The sequence below is a fragment of the Marmota marmota genome, unplaced genomic scaffold, assembly GCF_001458135.2.
Source record: "Marmota marmota marmota unplaced genomic scaffold, marMar, whole genome shotgun sequence".
NCBI lineage: Eukaryota > Metazoa > Chordata > Mammalia > Rodentia > Sciuridae > Marmota > Marmota marmota.
Window position 1 is genome coordinate 14,538,475 of NW_025999853.1, and position 21,004 is coordinate 14,559,478.

The 21,004-nt window shown below is 32.6% G+C and overlaps 1 protein-coding gene across 4 annotated transcripts in view; it reads left to right on the plus strand.

Moving 5' to 3' along the window:
- The window catches only part of Cdk17 (cyclin dependent kinase 17), a 94,299-nt gene that overhangs the window by 35,122 nt on the left and 38,173 nt on the right, over positions 1-21,004 (plus strand). The window lies entirely within an intron of this gene.

The following is a 21,004-nucleotide window of genomic DNA, read 5'->3' on the forward strand; positions in this document are numbered from 1 at the left end:
TTTGTATAATTTCTTCAGAATTCATTAGAAAAATTAAACACCCTAACTTACTTAGCATTTTGTAACCCTAAATTTTTGTAAAATATTACCTTAAGTATCTAAAAAGGAGAAATAAAATCATACAGGTTGGTTCTGGCTATTAAGCTAATTTCCTTCAGATGCAAAATCACCCTTTTAAATTTTACTTTGTAGTGTGGGAGCAGGAGTCCTATAAACTATTATTCTCTTTTGCAACTGGTTTCCTGGTACCCTCTACCAATAAAAGTATCGGTTAAAGATAACATAGAGAAACAAGGGATTTTTCTCCTTCGTGTTTACTTCCGCTTCCTTTCAGTATCTCCATGGCAGCAAGGGTTTACCCTGGCAGGAACAGGAGAGAAAAGTGATTCCAATTTGCAGTTGTTGCATGCTCATAGAACCATACTCAGCACATCCCTTCAGAGATACAAGCATCAACTAAAAATCATTTCTCCTATCTCAGAGATCTGAGTATAGGCTTTACAGGGATCCTTCTCCGAGCTCTTGGCACTTCCAGTCCTTCTAATTGTGCCTCCTTTTCAGAGGTCTGTGTCCTAGTTTCATAAGGTTTCCCCTTCAAGTTTCAGCTTGAAGGAGAATTTAAGAATTTCAACCACTTCCTTTTGTTTCCCTCTGCTTTAGAGCTGATAGCAGCTTCTTGAAGTTACTGCCTCTGTGATAATCTGTATTTTCCTTTTTCAGTTGACCAGATCCTGGTTAGCAGCTCCTATTAGATTTTCTCAGTTAAAATTATGGTTCTATTTTAGTCTTTTGACTGAACCCTGCCTAATATACTGGTAAAAATCATAGGCCTTTGCCCTTCAGAATGCTGGAGATCACCTTAGGCCATCTTCGTTTGGTGGTTATTCAATCTCTGCAATGTAGTAGGCCTTTTTCTGTTCTTTGAATACTGTCCAAAGGTGGCCTCCCAGAGCTGCTTGGGAATACATCATCATCATATGCATTCTCATCTGCTTTTCTGTGTTTCTTATCTCAAGGCCTGTGACGGTCCTTTTTGACTCTGTCTTTAGTTCTTTTTTTAATTTTGAAAAATTTTTTAGTTGTAGTTGGACATAATTAATACCTTTATTTTATTCATTTATTTATTTTTATTGGTGCTGAGGATCGAACCAGGCGCCTCACACGTGCTAGGCAAGTGCTCTACCACTGAGCCACGCCCCCAGCCCGTGTCTTTAGTTCTTAACAGAAGATTTTTTTGTGTGTACTAGGTGCTCATTGAGTATTTTAATTAATGAACATGATTGTAGATAATTGTAAAGGATGAAGTCATGTTAAAAAATATTTGATGAAGGGAAAGATCTTATTTTGATAATTTTGGGGACTTAAAGTTTCTCCGAAACTGAGATGTTTAAACCATATCTCAATAGGGCATCAGAGATAAGATATTCCTCCAAAAGTCATATATGTGTCTGAGACTTGATTGAACCTTTCCAGATTGGTTGTTCCTAAAATTGAATATGTTCATTCTTACCAGCATATCTTCACTAACTCTTATAAGATTGTTTCAGAGAAGAATCTGAATCCATCTGCCATGACACCTTTCAGGTTATCAGTTCTTTGTTTATCATGACTTACTTTTAATTAAGTCTTCAAGCTTCCCTTTCCCTTCCATCTCTATTTTGCCCACAAAGTGAACCTTATTTTCTTTGTCGTAATTTTATCAATAGTACTTAAGGATCTGATGGATTCAGGGTCACAAAAAGGCTTTCTTAGTCTTCTAGATACATTGATTGCAATACACATTCTTTTCTAATATTTAGTAGGGTCACCCTGGCTCACATATATTCTACTGCCAGATCCCTCCACAATTATGGTATATGTTACAGGTTTTCATGTTATTCCCATCATAATATTCTTTAGTATAGACTGCCTTCAAGTGTAATTAAACAAACAAATCTGTAATTACTGTTAGTAACCTGGCTGTTTCTATAACAAAATGCTAGAGATTTATTTGATTATTGATAGTTTTATTTTAACTCGCAGTTTTGGAGGTTTGTTCATGATCATTTGCTCCTGTTGCTTTTGGGCTTATAGTGAGGCAGTATATCATGGCAGGAGTGCTTGGTAGAGGAAGCTCATTCACCTCATGGCTAAGTGCAAAAAATATAGAAGAGTAGAGGCTTTAGGAAATACTGCCTTATTTGTGGGCAAAACATTGACAAGTAGTAGATACATTGGTGGATCATGGAAAAAGAGAAGCCAAGAATGGAATAATACATGTTTCAATAGACACCAAATTCTGTACTTGATGGCCATATGTAGGCCATTTGTTTTAAGGGGAAAAACTCCATCTGATAAGTTTGGAAACTCAATTAAGTGACTTGCCTGAGATTACACAGCTACTTAGTGGCAAGTCGAGATAAAGAAATGAGTTGTTTTGACTAAGTCCTTTTGAAAATTCAAGTATTTTCACTTACTCCCTAAGATTTTTTAATCCACTTTTAATGCCTCCCTTTTCATTTATAATTTTCTCTAAATATCTTAACATTTTTTTTCACAGAATTATGTTAATCATAATTCATATTAGCTCATGACATATTACCCTTACTGATACCTGCATAGTCTTTGCATTTATATTATCAATAAAATAGTTAAATACCATAAACCCAACTTTTTTTTTTTTTTGATACTGGAGATTGAACTCAAGGGGACTCAACCACTGAGTCACATCCCCAGTCCTTTTTGTATTTTATTTAAAGACAAAGTCTCACTGAGTTGCTTAGGGTCTCATTAAACTGCTGAGGCTAGCTTTGAACTTACAACCTTCCTTCCTCAGCCTCCCAAGCCACTGGGATTACAGGTGTGCATCACTGCACCTGGCCCCAACTTCTTTTTAAAAATAATTTTTATTGGTACATTATAATTAGACATAATAGTGAGATTCCTTGTGACATTTGTATGTGCACATAATATAATTTGATCAATTTCATTCCCTAGTTCCTTCCTTTCCCTCTCCCCTTTCCCTCCCAATTCCCTTCCTCTACTCTGTTGGTCTCCTGTTTTTTGTTCTTTTTTAAAATGGTGCAGTATCATTAAGATTGAGATTCACTGTGATGTTTTTCATTCATGCACATAACAAAATTTGGTTCATTTCATTTCCAAGTACTTCCCCTTACCATTCCCTCTTTCCTCCCCTTAATTCCCCTCTCCTTTACTCTCCTGGTCTCTTCTATTTTTGTGAGATCCTTTTTTTCTCTCTCTCTCTCTAACTTATTCATATGAAAGAAAATGTTCAATTCTTGACTTTCTGAGTCTGGTTTATTTTATTGCAGCATGATTTTCTCTAGTTCCACCCATTTACCAGCAAATGACATAACTTCATTCTTCTTGATAGCTGAGTAAAACTCCATTGTGTATATATGCCACATTTTCTTTATCCATTTGTCTGTTGATGGACCCCTAGGCTGGTTCCATAAATCGGCTATTATAAATTACAGTTCTGTAAACATAGGTATGCATGTATCACTATGGTATGCTGAATTTACTTCTTTTCATAAATCCAGCTTCATAAACATTGCCAATAACTCACTTTCTATCTGTTCTTCTCTTTGCCTCTTCCTAATTGCTAATTATCATCATGAATTTTCAGTCCTTTGCATTTTGTTATAATATTTATTATCATAATACATATACATGTATATATTATAACTTAGATGATATTAGATGTTTTTCCCCTTTTTTCATTTTTGGAAAAAGATCATTCTAAGGGATTAGGGATATGCTCAATGGTAGATTACAAGTTTAGCAGGCTTAAAGGGCTTTTTTCTTTTTGTATGTAACTATTTGTGTATTAAAATGAGGCACTACCTCAAGTGGTTACAATTGTTCTTGGTTCTGTTGTGAGTGAGACCATTATTATCAAAAGCATCAGATGACATTTCTAATAGATGACATTTCTGAATTCACTGAGTCTGAACAGCTGTTTAAAACAAATGCCCTTTCTGTGGGGATTTATAATCTGAAAATCAAATGATTATTCATGATGAAAAGATCTACATTTTGAGTCATTTGTAAATCAGATTTTAATTGATTTTGAATTTTAACCTATTGCCTGACAGACAATGTATGTGAAAATATGCTTAAAGAAAATAAGATTGAGCTGGAGTTGTAGCTCAGCGGTAGAGCACTTGCCTCATATGTGTGAGGCACTGGGTTCGATTCCTAGCACCACATATAAATAAGCAAATAAAATAAAGGTCCATCAATAACTAAAAAATATTTTTAAAAAAGAAAATGAGGTGACTTTTAGTGGAAAACATTGTCTTTTAGAAGCTCAGAATTTGTACAAATATTTATATTGAAAAAAATGCTTATAAGTTTGTTGGAAACTTCTCTGTAACAGGTTAGATTTTGTAAGTTATTGGTAATGGATGGAGATGTCCTTATATACCTTTGAGGTTCCAGTATAATGAATTCCATACCTTGATTTCTCCAATCTTAATAAAGTCAGCCAATTAAATTTTGTATATGTTGTTAACACTGATGAAACAATTTCACAAAAAGACAATTTGAACAGCAGATGAATTTTGACCTTTGTAATAATTTAAAAAAACATTTAATTAGGTATTAATATAGAGTTCTTAGGTATTAACCTTGAATTTCTTTCACTTTCAAAAGTATAACTTCATCTTCCCAAGGCTAAGTTTCTTATCTACAGAGTTCTTAACTTCTTCTCCCCGCCCCCCCACATACAGTCCTTTTAGTCAATTGTATTCAGTACAATTTTCATAAAATATAGGCTGGGACATGGTGGAGCCTCTGTGTGAAATGAAACTTTGTAACATGTCCTGAAAGCATAAGCAGAGCAGTCAGCATGAAAGTGATTAGGAACTTTGCCAGTTAATAGATTGACTTTAGTTAGGGAGGAATCTTAAGTTATAGAAGATGACTACTCTCTTTTGATTCATTCATTCAGTACATATTTCTGATTACCTATTGAATATAGGTTTTGTTCTAAATGCTAAGGATATGAGAATGAACAAAACACATGAAGTCTCAGTCCTGCTATTTAGATCACATTCTAGTAGAGGCAGTCAGCAATAGACCAGTATTTAGAATGTGAGGCAGCTAGGCTATGGAGAAATTTAAAACAGTTAAGAGAGAGAGAGTGCAACCTAGGTGTAGGGTTGTTATTCGGGGGACTAATAAAGTGATATTTGAGAAGAATATAGAAGGAAGTGAACAAGAGGTAGGCCATTAACATTACCTGGGAGAAGTGTATTACAGGCAGTGGAAGAACTAGTGCAAAGGCAAGAGCAAAGAGGCTTTGCAACCTGAGTGGAGTGTGTGCGGAAGCAGAATGATAGAAAATAGGTTAAAAAGATAAGTTGCTGACAAGTCATATAGGACCTCAAAAGTCATTTAAAGATTTTGAGTTTAACTCTTTTAAGTCCTACCATTGTAGAGTTTTGAGGAAGAGAGATGATATTATTTGTGATTTAATATATTTGCTCTGGCTGCTATACAGAAAATATACTCTGGGTGTTGAGGAAAGAAGATAAGTAGAGGTGGGATTTTAAGACCTAAATCTCTGATTTTCAGAGATTTGGCCAGATTGCTTAAGTTTTCAGAGGGCTTTGCTTACTTAATCATGAAATAAATCGTTTGGCCCAGTTTGTCTCCTTTTGTCATTTCAGTTATCAAAATTTGTGTCTCTTTCTTTCCATTCTTTTTGTAATTGATTTCAAATTTCTCCTTTATTCACTTGTTAACTGTATACATTCTCAGTTTCTGACCTTCCCTCTTACTACACATATTCTTGCTGGTTTCAGTTAGTTTTATAAGTGTTACTCTCAAATCCATATTTTAAACATTGAATTTTCCTGAGCTCTAGGTTAATTTAAATTTCTTCCAGTAGATTTAATCCCAGTTTCATCTCCCACCCCCAACTTGCTCTTCTTCCTGTGCTCAACAATTGGTAATTTTGATTATGATTATTTTGATTACTGCTATTATTACTAGACTGTTAACCTTTTTATTCAATTCTTAACGTTCAGTTTTTGAGATAGGTTAGTTAGAATTAAGTTAGGGAAATGATCCCAGTAAATCTCACAGTGTGATCTGTGATGCTGACCATTTCAGATAGCTTGCAAGGGCAAAACTTTATTTTCATAATACTAAAATAGTACTTATTTGTTTTTAAATGACCATGTTTGCTCTGCTGGTACATTTGCAGTGTATGTAAAACTACTGGTTCCTTATATCAAATCATTCTTCGTGCACTTATAAGAAAAGAAAGAAACAATTCCACTTCAAATTCTCTTGACACAGCAGTAAAATTTATTAATTGTATTAAATCTCTCTGCTTCTTAATAGCTTACTTAATGTTGTGTATGCACAAAACATTTCTGTTTTATTATATAGCCATATAAGGGAATAGTATACATTTATTTAAAAGGAATGATATATGGGTAGATTCATGTGTAAGTAGATCTCTATGATATAGTTCAGGAAAAAAAGCTGAAATAATATACTTGTGTAAACAGCTTATGAAACAGCAGATAGGGCCTGATGTAGTTTATATGAACATATTTGTATATGTTTTATACAATGTTAATGATTTTGTAAAGTGTTAAAATTTTCAGTGATATTATGTGGCCAAATATATTAAGTCTCTTCAGAGTTTTCTACTTTTATTTATCTTTCTAAAATTTATTTGATCTTGGAGTACTTTTTCAAATAACATTTTATTGTCTTGAAGAGAACTCATATTCCACAAATAATTATGCAAGTGTCATTGACAAAGAAAGATCCATTATTTTGATGAACAAATTATTTTTAAAAAATATTTTTTAGTTGTCAGTGGACTTTTATTTAATTTATATGTGGTGCTGAGAATTGAACCAGTGCCTCACACATGCTAGGCAAGTGCTCTACTGCTGAACCACAACCCCATCCCTGAACAAACTAGTAGTGGGACATAGTGTGGCATTTCTTTCTTTTTTTCTTTTCTTTTTTGTTTTTTTGGGTACTGGAGATTAAACTCGGGGGCACAGGACCTCTGAGCCACATCCCCAGCCCTATTTTGTATTTTATTTTAGAGACAGGGTCTCACTGAGTTGTTTAGTGCCTTTTGCTGAGGCTGGCCTTGAACTCTGGATCCTCCTGTATCCTCCTCCTGAGAGGCTGGGATTACAGGTGTGTGCCACCATGCCCGGCTCATTGCTTTCTTTTTATTTCTGTATGGTATGCATTTTTGTTTACATTCTTTCTAATATTTTATGTGAAAATCAAACAGTATTTATTATGAAAACCCTATGCCTAATCCAGTTAAACTTCTCCATAACCTCTCGTAGTTAAAAATTTATTATCCGTCTGAGTAGCAAAATAGAAGCCATCAATTGATGTGTTGCCACTGAAACTTATTACATCTTTACTTTTGATGATGAGTTATGTTTTTCTATTTCTTGGACTCTAATTTTTTATTTTATGTCAGACATTATGTGAAAAAGAATACAGACTGAAGTATTCTGTCAAGCCATTAATGTTAGGGGCTGAGTCAATCTAATTTGGATTGAAACTCTGTTGTGGCTTTTGTTACAATGTTTAGGTCATCACTGATTGGAGATGTTTTGAGGGCAGAATCAGTACTTTTCCTTAATTAGGGTTCCACATATGAACACCTGTGAGATTCAGGAAATTTTTCTATTATTGCCCAACCAACAGTTTGTTGAACTATGTATGATATATCTGTCCCCACTAAGCCCCCACTCTTCATCCTCTCTCTATCTGCTGGTATATTTTCTTTTCTCTAGCTTCACCCCTGTCGTTTTTTCACCTCTGGAGAAAGTAGTGACCTAATGTAATAAGTACCCTGCTGCCTTCCTTTGGTGAATGTGACCTCGCACTTTGGGTGAAGTGGTTGGCCACTTGAACTGGGATTTCTCTTAGTTCTCTCCCCAGCATTTGTGGCCTGTCTCTTTATTTCCCACCTGCTAGGTAGCACCCATACTTGGAAAGGGTCCTTTTGGGAAAGTATAAATTTGCTTTGTGAATGAGACTGTTCAGCGTTTTAATATGTCTTGCCAGTCCCCATGTACTGCTTAACATTTGTTAAAAGTGGGGATACTGTCCTCCTTTTATCACTCATTTCTTTTACTATGGCCCTAGCCCTTTTTTCCTAGAACGGGATTTTTCCATCTAGAATTCATTTCATTTACATTTCTTTGCATCCCTAGCTGAGTTTATTATTTTATAGTCTGTTTGACTGGTTCTTATTGTTGAAGTGAGAGCAACAACCATCTTTTGCAAGTTTCTATAACATGACCATAAGCAGTAGCTCTAATATTTACTGTGCTGCGTTCAATATAATTGTTATAGATTGGCTGTTTCATTGAAATTAGCCAAGTTTTTCAATAAAGCCCTCCTAAAATGAGGTATTGGCTGTGTTTAGGCTTAAGGAAAACTGCACAATAGTTAATTTTAAAATTATGGTTAAATATACATAACAAAATTCATTATTTTAAATGTTTTAAAGCATATAATTCTGTGACATTAAGTAAAATCAAAACATTTTGTAACTGACACTACTATTTCCAGAACTTTTTCATCATCCCTAGCAAAATACTGTATCAAATTAGACATTCACTTTCCATTCTTCCCTCTTCCCAGATCTTGGTAATTGATAGTCTACTTTCTGTTTTTACTAATTTGCCTATTGTAGATATTTCATATAAGTAGACCCGTAAAATATTTGTCCTTTTGTGTCTGACTTATTTCACTTAATCTAATGTTCTCAATGTTCACCCATGTTCTAGTGTACCAGGACTTTGTTCTTTTTATGGTGGAATAGTATTCCATTGTATTTGGACACCACATTTTGTTTATCCATTCATTTGTTGGTCAATAGATTATTTCTTCCTTTTGGCTATTATGAATAATGCTATTGGGAGTATGTGTTTGAGTCCCTATTTCAGTTATTTTAATATATCCCTAGGAGTGGAATTGTTGAGGTTATATGGTTATCCTTTGTTTAACTTTTCAAGGAACCACCTGTTTTCCACAGTGGCTGCACTATTTAATATTCTCTTCATCAGTGTAACAGTGTTCTGATTTGTCCACATCTTCATTGATAGCTGTTCTTTTCTGTTTTTCTAAAAAATAATATTCTTATTAGGAGATGCTGAGTAGCATCATGGTTTTGACATGCATTTCTTTAATAGTAATTATGATGAACATCTTTTCATGTGCTTATCGGACATTTGTGTAATAATCTTTGGTGCAACATATATTCAAGACCTTTGCCCACTCTTAAACTGGGTGTCTGATTCCGCGGTTGAGTTGTAATTCTTTCTGGTTATTAAATCCTTACTGGATATCTGATTCACAAATACTTTCTCCCATTCTTTAGATTGTTGTTTCACTCTTTACTGTCCCTAAATGCACAAAAGGTTTAAATTTAAAGTCCAGTTTGTCTTTTTTTCTTTGTTTCCTGTACTTTTGGTGTTGTTTTTTTAAAGAATATTTTTTAGTGGTCAATTTTGTTTATTTATATGCAGTGCTGAGAATCAGACCCCAGTGTCTCATACATTTTTAGGCAAGTGCTCTACCACTGAGCTACAACCCCATATCCTATTTTTGTCATTTTTGAAAAATCACTGCCAAGTCCTGTGCCAGGAATATTTCCCCCTATGTTTTTGTTTATGAGTTTTATAGTTCTTAGGTTTAGATATTTGATCCATTTTAGTTAACTTTTGCATGTGGCAATAAGGTAAGAATCTAACTTCACTTCTTTGCATTAGAATTTTCAATTTTCACAGCACCATTTATTGAAAAGATTGCCATTTCCCCACCAAATGATCTTGATACCTATAACAGAAATCAAATAGAAAGTTTTATATTGGTGCACTCAGTTTCCTTGGTCTATATGTTATTTTTCATGATAGTACCATAATGTTTTGATTATTATAGCTTTTTAGTTGAGTTTTATAATGAGGAAATGTGAGTCTTCTAACTTTATTTGTATTTTTCAAGATTGATTTGACTCTACAAGGGCTCTTGGAATTCTGTATAAATTTTAGGATGTGTTCTTCTCTTTTGGGGGAAAAATACCTTTAGGATTTTGATAGGGATTGTGTTGACTTTGTAGATCACTTTCGGTAATACTGTCACCTTTACAGTATTCTAGTCTTGAATACAGAATATGTTTCTATTTATTTAGGGATTCTTTAACTTCATTCAAAAATATTTTGTAATTTTTAGCATATAAGTCTATGACCTCATTTCTTAAGTTTCATTATTTTTCATTCTATTTAAATTGAACCTTTTAAAAATTATTGATAACTTGTAGAAATACTACTGACTTTTGACTGATGATTTTGCATCCTACAGCTTTACTAAATTCACTTATTTGTTCTAACAGATTTTTATTTGGATACCTATAAAATTATCTTCATCTGTGAAGATGGATAGTTTAACTTCTTCCTTTTCCAATTTAGATGCCTTATATTTCTGTTTCTTGCCTAAGTTTTCTGGATAGAATTTTCAGTATTATTTGAATAGAAATGATGGAAGAGTTCATCATTGTCTTGTTGCTAATCTTAGGGGAAAAACTTTCTCAGTCTTTCACCATTGAGTATGATGTTAGTTGTGAGTTTTATCATGTTGAGGAAGTTCCCATATATCACAGATTTGCTGAGTGATTGTATCGTGAAATGGTGTTGAATTTATCATATACACTCTATTTTTATTTTGTTAATGTGGTACATTACATATATTACATTGAATTTTCTTATATTGAACTACCTTTGATTCTTGGGAGAAATCCCACTTGGTCCTATATCTCTGGGTGTAATTTTTTTAAAAGCTGCTGAATTTTGATCTGCTAGTATTTTCTTAAGGAATTTTGCATCTGTAATTATGAAAGATATTATCCTATAGTTTTTTTTTTTTTCTTGTAATGTCTTTGTCAGACTTTGTTTTCAGGGTAATCCTGGTCTTATAAAATGAGTTAAGAAGTATTCCCCCCTCTTCAATTTTTTGGAATAATTTGAGAAGGATTAGTTTTAATTCTCCTTTAAATGCTTAATCATCTGCACCAATGAAATGATTTGGTCCTGGGCTTTTCTTTGTTGGAAGTGTTTTGTACTGATTCATTCTTCTCACTTGTTATAGTTTTATTTAGATTGTCTGTTTTTTCATTAGTGAGTTTTCATAGTTTGTGTTTCTAGGAGTTTATCCATTTTATTAGATCATCCACTTTGTTGGTGTACAGTTGTCAATAGCATTCTCTTGCAATTCTATTTCTATATAATTGGTATTAATGTCCTCACTATTTTTTCCTTTGTTGATCTAGCAATTGGTTTGTCAAATTTGATTCTTTTCAAAGAACCAGCTTCTTGTTTTGTTTAATTTTTTGTATTGCTTTTCTCTTCTCTGTTTAGTTATCTCCACTCATTTTTTCCCCTTCCAGTGTTGGGGATTGAACCCAGGGCCTTGTACATGGCTAGGCGTGTACCCTATCAGTGAGCTATATCAATCTCCAGCTCTTATTTAAATTTTTTTTTTTTTTTTTAATTTTAAAGTAGAGTCTAGCTAAGTTGACAAAGCTGACCTCAACTTGTAATCCTCTTGCTTCAGACTCCTGAATGGCTGATATTTCAGGCATACACTACTATGCCTGTCTGTATTCTGTTCTTTGTTATAACCTTCATTGGGCTAACTTTGGGTTTAATTTGCTGTTCATTTTTTTTTAACTTTATCAGATATACAGTTAGGTTATTGAGATCTTCTTTTAATGCAGGCTTTTATATCTGTGAATTTCTTCTTAGCAATGCTTTGGTTGTATTTCATGTTTTGGTATTCTTGTTTTTATTTGTCTTGGGGTATGTTATAATATATATTGTGATTTCTTATTTGGCCCATTGGTTAAGACTATGTCATTTAAATTTCTACACATCTGTGATTTTTCCAGTTTTCCTTCTCTTATTTCTATCTTCATTCTGTTGTGATTGGATATCCAAGATACTATGTATGATTTTCTCTTTTTTAAGAAACTATTAAAATTTGTGTGTCATGGCCTACTTACCTTTAGTCCTGGAGAATGTTCCATATACACTTGAGAAGAATGTGTATTCTGCTGTTGTTAGGTGGAGTGTTCTATGTATATCTGTCTACTAACTCTAATACACTAGGTATATAGTGTTGTTCAAGTCTTCTGTTTCTTTATTGATCTTCTATCTGGTTCTTCTATCCAGTATTGCAATAGGGTATTGAAGAGTCCAGTTATAATTGTAAAACAATCTAGTATTCTTCAATTCTGTTTTTTTTTTCCTAATATGTTTTCAGTCTCTGTTGCTAGATATCATATCTTCATAATTTATGTATCTTAAATGTACTGAACCTCTTAACAATATGTAAGATCTTTCCTTCCTCTTACTTTTTAAAAATAATTTAAGTCTATTTTATCTAACAAAAATGTAGCTGCCCCAGCTCTTTTGGTTACTTGTCTTATGGAACATCTTTTTATATTTTATTTTCAGTTTCTTTGTGTCTTTGTATATGAAGTACATCTCTTATATGCAACATTTATGTGATTCAGTTTTTTTTAAAGTCCAGTATGCCAATCTCTGCTTTAATTAAAGAGTGTAATTCGCTTGTATTTAGTGATTGCCAATAAGAAAGGACTTAGGTCTTCCATGTTAGCTATTGTTTTTCATTTCTTATTTGTTTCTTACACTTAAGTTTCTTCATGATTGCCCTTTTATACATTTAGGTTTATTTAGTTATTTATCTATTTATTTATTTATGGTAGTGTGCTATTCTGACTACCTTCTTTTTTCCTTTTCTGTAACATTTTAGTTAATTTTTTTAGTGGTTACCCTGGAGATTACAATTACAATATTATAATTGTAACATCTGTTTGAAAAATACCGCCTTCAAGTATATAAAGACTCTGCCCTATATATTTACATCTTTTCTTTATAATGTCATAGATTATCTCTTTCTACCTTGTGTGCCTATTAACATTTATATTTGTTGGGTGCATTTGCCTTTTAAATCACATATTAAGAAAAATAAGAAGAATTAAAAACCAAAAGTATAATAATATTAGTTTTATAACTACCAATGTAGTAATCTTTACTACTGATATTTTTTTCTTATGTCCTTTCATTTTAGCCTGAAAGCCTTGCTTTATCCTTTTTTTGTAGGGCAGGTCTGCTGGTAATAAACCTCCTCAGCCTTTATCTGGCAATGACTTTCTCACTATCATTTTTGGAGGTTGCTTTTGCTGACTATAGACATTTCCATTGAACATTGAGCATTTTGTTTTTCTTTAAATTCTTACTGCCACCTGGTTTCATAGTTTCTGATGAGAATTAGCTGCTTAATCTTATTGAGAAGCCCTTGGATGTATTAAGTTGCTTCTTGCTACTTTCAATATTCTGTGTTTCTGCAATTTGAATATAGTGTCTCATTGTGGATCTTTTTGTGTTAATTCTTCTTGCATTTCTTGGAGATTCTTGGAGATATTTATTCATATCTTCCATTGGATTTGGGAAGTTTAGTGCCATTATTTCTTCAGAGAAATTTTTTGTCCCCATTTTTCTTATCTTTGTTTTGGAATTCCTGTGATATGCATGATGGTACACTTGAGCCTGAAACATGTTTCAGGCTCCCTTTGTTTTTCTTCATTCTTTTTTCTATTCCTCAGAGTTGATAATTTTGACCGTCTTCTTTTCAAATTTGCTGATCCTTATTTCTGCCTGCTCAAATTTGTTGTTGAATCCCTCTAGTGAATTTTTCATTTCAGATACTTGACTTTTTAATTCTGAAAATTTTGTTTGCCTTCTTTTTATAATTTGCCTTCTATAATATTTTGTTCATGCATTGTTTTCATATATATATATATGTATACACACACACACACACACACACACACACACACACTTTTGCCTGTCCATGGAATTCCTTTAGCTCTTTGAGCATATTTAGGATTGACTTAATATCTTTAAATAGTAATTTCAAATTCTGGGCTTCCTCAGGAATGATTTCTGTCAAATGCTTTTTTCCCTTAAAACGGACCTACTTTCATATTTGTTCATTTGTGTGTTTTGTAATTATTTTTGAGTAACTATGGAAGTAGGATTCTCCCACCCCTTAGGGATTGATTGCAAGTTGAGGGCTATTGCTGTCCATTTGTGACTTTCTCAAACTGTTTTTGCAAACTGTGCATTTCTTGTGTGATTATTGATATTTCTATTCCATTATCTTTGTGTAGTCAGCCATTACCTGACAAAGATATAAAAATATCTCGTGGAAAAAAAGGTGCATTTTCTTTCAATTTTGCAGAAGACATAGGTGGGTAAACCATTCACTACTACCCCTTTCTGCTATCAACAGTCCCTAGTGGACCTTTGAAAAGGCAAGCATCTGCATCTGTCCCTGTCTTTCTGAGATCTGCTAGACTGACCAAAACATACAACGGGATTTTTGGAGTACAAAAGTTCCCTATTGCCTGCTCTGATACTAACTGCTCCAGGAATGCTGGCTGCCAATCTTGCCAATCTCCACTGCTGTAGCAAGACTGAAGAATGGGGAATGATGGCTGCTGGTTGCATATGTGGTTCTCCTATCAAGATTAGTAGACTCTTCCTTTATCAAGTAGTCTCCTAGTTGTATTAAATGTCCAGTCAGGTTCTAGAATTCCATAATAGTTTATTCTGGTCGTTGGCCTAGTTTACTGGTTGTTTTTGGTGGGGGGACCAACCTTAGCACTTTTTTCTCTGACATTTTGCATCTCAAGTGTTACAGTAGTCTTACATTGTCTGTCTCCTGTGGTATTTATGAACAGAGGAAAATCTTTGGTATGTTCTTTTTTTCTGGTTTGTGTGTATAACTTCATACATCAGAGAAAAAGAATCAGCCTCAGATTTGAACACATAAAGGATTGAAATTTCTAAGTGTAAAAAACCTATAAGCATGATTGAAATTTTAATTTAGTGCTGTTTTGTATAATCACTTTGTTTTATACAAATAACAAAGATGTGTCCCTAGTGAAGAAAACTCAGTTTTATCAGTTATTCCTTATTCTATATGGTTAGCTTAATTAAGTGTCCTAGAGAATGTTCAATATTATAATTTTATCATTGTGGGAAATAAAATAGAATATTTATTTACATACCACTAAATGAGTTTAATATGAGAGTTTAAATATAACAAATTTATGTACAAAGGGTTTCATTTTGGAAGTACCAAAAGGGCCAAAATAAACACCTGTTTTGCAAGTGAAGATCCATATAGAGGATATATATATAGTTTGGAAGTGTTGGCAGCTGTCTTTTTAAATTACAATATGTGCCTATGTATGTGTTTTTTCTACCTGAATTCATTTGGCATTCCAGAATGATTATCTATATTTTGTAAATAAACAGGGATAACAGGATTAAAAAACATGAAAATTTTTAGCCAGGCATAGTGGCGCTCACCTATAATCCCAGCAGCTTGGGAGGCTGAGGCAAATAGATCACGAGTTCAAAGCCAGGCTCAGCAAGTGAGATGCTAAGCAATTCAGTGAGACCCTATCTCCAAATATAATACTAAATAGGGCTAGGGATGTGACTCAGTGATCAAGTGCCCCTGGGTTCAATTCTTGGTACAAAAAATATATGTTTATATCTTATGTATATCTATATATACATGGATATGACTCACAGGTTGTCATCCTGTATTCTTTACCACCTTTTTACTGTTTTTTAATTTGATCTTACTGTTAAAAAAAAAAAAAAAAAAAGCTGAGGTTTTTTGACATCTAGTAGAGCATAAATGTTGTTTTGCAGTAAATACCCACAAAGCTCTTTCTGTGCGCACACATACGCACACACACCTACTTCTCATATGTGTAGATATATATAGGTGTATGCATATATATGTAATTTATATATATATATATATATACATAGGATATCATATATATATGAGATAAGTGCTATGAATAAAAACTTAAGGAAAGAGGGAAGGACATTTATGTTAAAATATGAGCGTTTATAATAGTACTATGTAGTTAAGTCTTTAAAATAATATTTATTTATTTATTTTTATTAGTTGTTCAAAACATTACATAGCTCTTGACATATCATATTTCATACATTTGATTCAAGTGGGTTATGAACTCCCATTTTCCCCCGTATACAGATTGCAGAATCACAACCATGTTTTTACATACTGCCATACTATTGTCTGTTGAAGTCTTTAAAATATTAAAGCAAAACAATTGTGGAGCTTTTCTTCAGGGTTCATTTAAAACTACAGCATGTTAATTTTTTTTTTTTTTTTTTTTTTTGGTACCAGGGATTGAACTGAGGGGCACTCAACCACTGGACCACATCCCCAGGCCTATTCTTTTGTATTTTATTTAGAGACAGGGTCTCACTGAGTTGCTTAGCACCTCGCTTTTGGTGAGGCTGGCTTTGAATTCAAGATCCTCCTGTCTCAGCCTCCTGAGTCACTGGGATTACAGGTGTGCGCCACCACACGTGGCTGCAGCATTTTATTTTTAAATGTGAAAACATCTTTTTTTAAAAGATATTTTTTAGATTGTAGATGGACACAATATCTTTATTTATTTAGTTTTATGTGGTGCTGAGGATCAAACCCATGTGAGGCAGGCGCTCTACCACTGAGCTACAGACTCAGTCTTGTGAAAACGTTTATCTTTGTAAGTGGCATGAATTAAACATAAAACTAACTTAAAATTAAAAAATCACCACAAATTACCTTATTAACCTGTCTAATGTATAGAAATAATATATGAAGACTCTTACTGATCTCAAAATTTTTTCCTATTCAACTAGATAAAATATTTTAACCCAAACTCTTAAGGGTTTTTATTTTAGGAAATTAATAATTTAGCATTGCCTTTTAAATATAATAAATAACAAAATTAAACCTTAAAACTAATATAAATAGCTGCTTCACAAAAAGTATTTTATTTTAGAATTGAATGTTTTTGTTCTGAGCTAATGAAAATAAAGTTGATAAATTCTAATTAAAGATAATTAGAAAAATTTTTAGTGATTTTCATTTGGAAATACTTTTTTATTAATAATGGTTTTGGTTTTGGTAATGAAATTCTTTACCATCTGTTTATAAATCATTATTATTTTAAAAGATCATGTAAGATAAGAATAGGACCTTTTTGAATATGCTTTTATTTGAAAATTTTGTAGTCAGGTATAGCTTTTATAATGAAATATTTCTGTCTTACTTTTATGAATTAAAAATGTCTCTTATTTCTGATAGTAAAAGTATTTTAAAAGTTATTTTGTAGACCAGAATTTCCTATGCTTTTTGATGATAAATGTGAACTATTCTGAGTTATAAATAAATAGAACAATCCCTAATATATACCGTTGTTCAGATACACTGCATGAAGCAAGGGTTAAAGTTTATGTCATTCCTGTTTTTTTTTTTTTTTTGGTATCGCACAAAGAAATACTTCTTGATGCTCTATATAAGCATGTTTAATAGAAATATAATGTGCACCCTATATATAATTTAAAAATTTTTGAAGGCATATTTTTAAAGTTTTTTTTAAAGATGGATTTAATTTATTAATATATTTTATGTAAATATATCTAAACATATATCTAAACATAAATATATATTTATATATTTTATATAAATATATAAATATATAAAATATATAAACATATCTAAACTATCTTTTCAGCATTATCAGTAGAACAATTAAAGTTACAATTTTGTGAAATACTAAGCATTTTTGGCTTTTTAAAAATACATTTAACGTGTACTATCTTAACTATTTTTGTGTTTAGTTCATTAGTATGAAAAAAATTCATATTGTTTTGCAACCATCACTATTATCTATCTCTTAGAATTCTTTTAATCTTATAAAACTGAAGCTCTATACCTGATAATCAATAATTCCCATTCTTTTCCTTCCCCAGCAATTACCATTTTTGTTTTCTTTTTCTATGATTTTGATTACAATTATTGAGTTATTTTATATTCTTTTTTCCTACTAAGTCTTTAAAATTTAATATATATTTTACATTATGGCAGAACTCACTTTGGACTAACCATTTTTCAGGTGCTTATTAGTCACATTTGGCTTTTGGCTGCTGTTTCAAGTAGTTATACTCTTATTGTATAATTTATACTGAATCTAAATATAATTGGTCATTATGTGAATCAATTCTTTAATAATATTAATTATACTTTGTTAATTTTATTCTTATTTGTTATCTAGAACAATAGGCAGGTTCCAGTTTTGAAAATTTTTGAAATAGCTTGTCCCAATTTTTAAAAAATTGTATTCCCAGATTCCAAAATGTTGTCTATATAGTTGGTTAGACATCAGTAACCACATGACTGTATTTGAGAAGGTTGCTATCTAAAAAGTTGGTGGTTATAAGCTATTTGGAGTTTGGGGGAATATAGATTTCTTAAAGAGTGGGGTTGACACAGTTATCATGCTTGATGACTTGCTAGAGGGACTCTCTCTAGTGTAAAGTCTTAAGTAAGAGGGTAGATGAGAGTGACACAGCTTGGTTCATCTTAAATATCTAGTATGTTTAAATGAATTGCATTGATCATTGTCAAGGTTGACAGTCAGATGTGAAATAGCATTTAGGACATCCCTGCACTGAACAGATTTCTTTTCTGGGTTCAACTTCTTCTTCTTTTTTTTTTTTTTAGTTGAAGGTGGACACAGTATCTTTATTTATTTATTTTATGTGGTGCTGAGACTTGAACCCAGTGCCTCACACATGCTAGGCAAGCACTCTGCCACTGAGCTTCAGCCCCAACCCATGGATTCAACTTTTGCTTTCATTGACCACCTCTGGCTTGGTACAATACCTGTGTTATATTGTCTTAAAAATCCACATCAAACCTCCATTTTTGCCTATGAACTGACTTGTAGAAGATTAAGGCTTCTGCTGAAAGTACTAGAAGTGCTAGGGAATTAAAATCATTTTGAAGGTATTGTAGAGCTGCTGAGTCAGTTTAAGAATCAGGAGAGAAGGAAGACAGACACATTCTGTACTGGGGTTTCTCCTGTGTTTTCTCTTAAGCTGTGTAGAGAAAAAGGATAAAAGCTGAGTAGGACATAAAATATAAGCAAAAAGCAACTGCAGAAGTTGCATGGAGCTTTTTTTAAAAAATGTTTTTTTAGTTTGTGGATGGACAGAATACCTTTATTTTATTTATTTATTTTTCTATGATGCTGAGAATTGAGCCCAGTGCCTCACGCAGGTGAGGCGAACGCTCTATCACTCAGCCCCAGCCCCAGCCCCAGCCCTGCATGGAGGTTTTGGTAGTTATTCTGGCTTAGGGTTACAGATGGAATCTGTTGAAGGGCTGTATCATAAGAAAGAGGACAAAGCACAGGCAGGTCAATCTTTATTATAGTGTTAAAACTCAGTCTCAAGCAATCTCTGTTTCTGATTGGACTGAGTTGATCCGTTGCTCTCCTACTTTGCCTGACTGTTAGAAAATAATTAAATTCTCTTTGGAGGAAGGTAACGGCATCCAGAACCTCTACATTTTTTCCCCATAGGCATTTCATAAAATCATTCACATATAATGCTTGGCAGTCAATAAAAAATTGCTAGATATACAAGAGCAAGAGAAAAAAAATCAAGAACAGGAACAGATCAAAGCATCAAAATAGTATTGATACAGATTGTACATACTTGCGAGGTTCAGATGGAGGCATTAAAACACAATAAGTAGTTATGAAAATACATGCTGAGAGTGAGAATTTCATTAGAGAAGTGGAATCTATAGAAAAGAATTAAATGGAGGTTCTGAAACTGAAAAAAAAATGTAGTAACTAAAATTTAGAACCCAGTAGATAGGTTTAATTGCAGGTTAGACACAGTTGAAAGAGGAATAGTAACCTCAAAGATAAAATAATATAAAATGTTCAGTAGAATGTATTTGTCCTTTTGTTGTTATGACCAAACCAAGCTAAGGCATGGAAGTTTTCCAATAATTCACCAAAGTCCATCTCCTGTTTTAGAACTTAGGAGTGAAAAGAGTCTTTATTATAATGTAATTGCAATTCTTGCTATTTAAATATTTGTGATTGTATATTTTTATTGTAGTGTTTATTTTAAAAACTATAGTAAACATATGACATTGAGGTGGGAAAGTACAAAGTTATTACTACTTATAAATTTGTAACTTTATACACTTCATTCAGCTTCTGAGCAAACAAAAATTATTACATAACTAATATCTTATGCAGAAGTCACCTGTTCAGCAAACTCGGCTATTTAGAATAGAGCCTTAGAATCAGAAAATGAGAAAAACACAGACAGAAATTAGGTAAACAGAGGTGGATGGTAAAACATGTATTTTAGCATAAAGGCGTTTATAAGGCCCTTACTTTTATTAAGAACAATGGTTATCGTTAATGGTGATCTGGTAAACCTGCTAATTGCAAGTCAGATAGTAAGTCAGAAAAGCAGTGATGGGTAAATAGTTGAAGAATTGGGTTTGGCAGCAAGTACCTTGTTTCATCATTGTAAGACTCCACAATGAATTTTATCATTGATTTGTGTACCTATAAGAAAGAAAAAAATGCTTTTAATTACACTTTGACATCCTGTTAATTGTGATATACATCCTGATTTCAGAGATGTTATAATGTGGAGGATAAAGTCAATGGCAATCCTGTTTTTAAGTCTTAATTCTATTGTTAGTTATTTGTCTGACTTGGACCAAGTAACTTTGAGAATTTTTGCTAATATATGACAATGAGATAGTAAAATGTCAAAAGTTATTCTTTATCCTTCCCTCTTTACCTTTCTTAACCCCTAGTTATTTCTGAAGACATCTGCTGACTGGTTCCTATATGATTGTGATTTGCAAGGATAGAACATAAAAATCAAAATAGTATTAATATTTTCATTGTTGAATTTTAGAAAGTACATTTTAAGAAAATTTCTAGGCCTTCTAAATTTCATTATTATGTTTGAATTATTTTAATTGTGTAGAA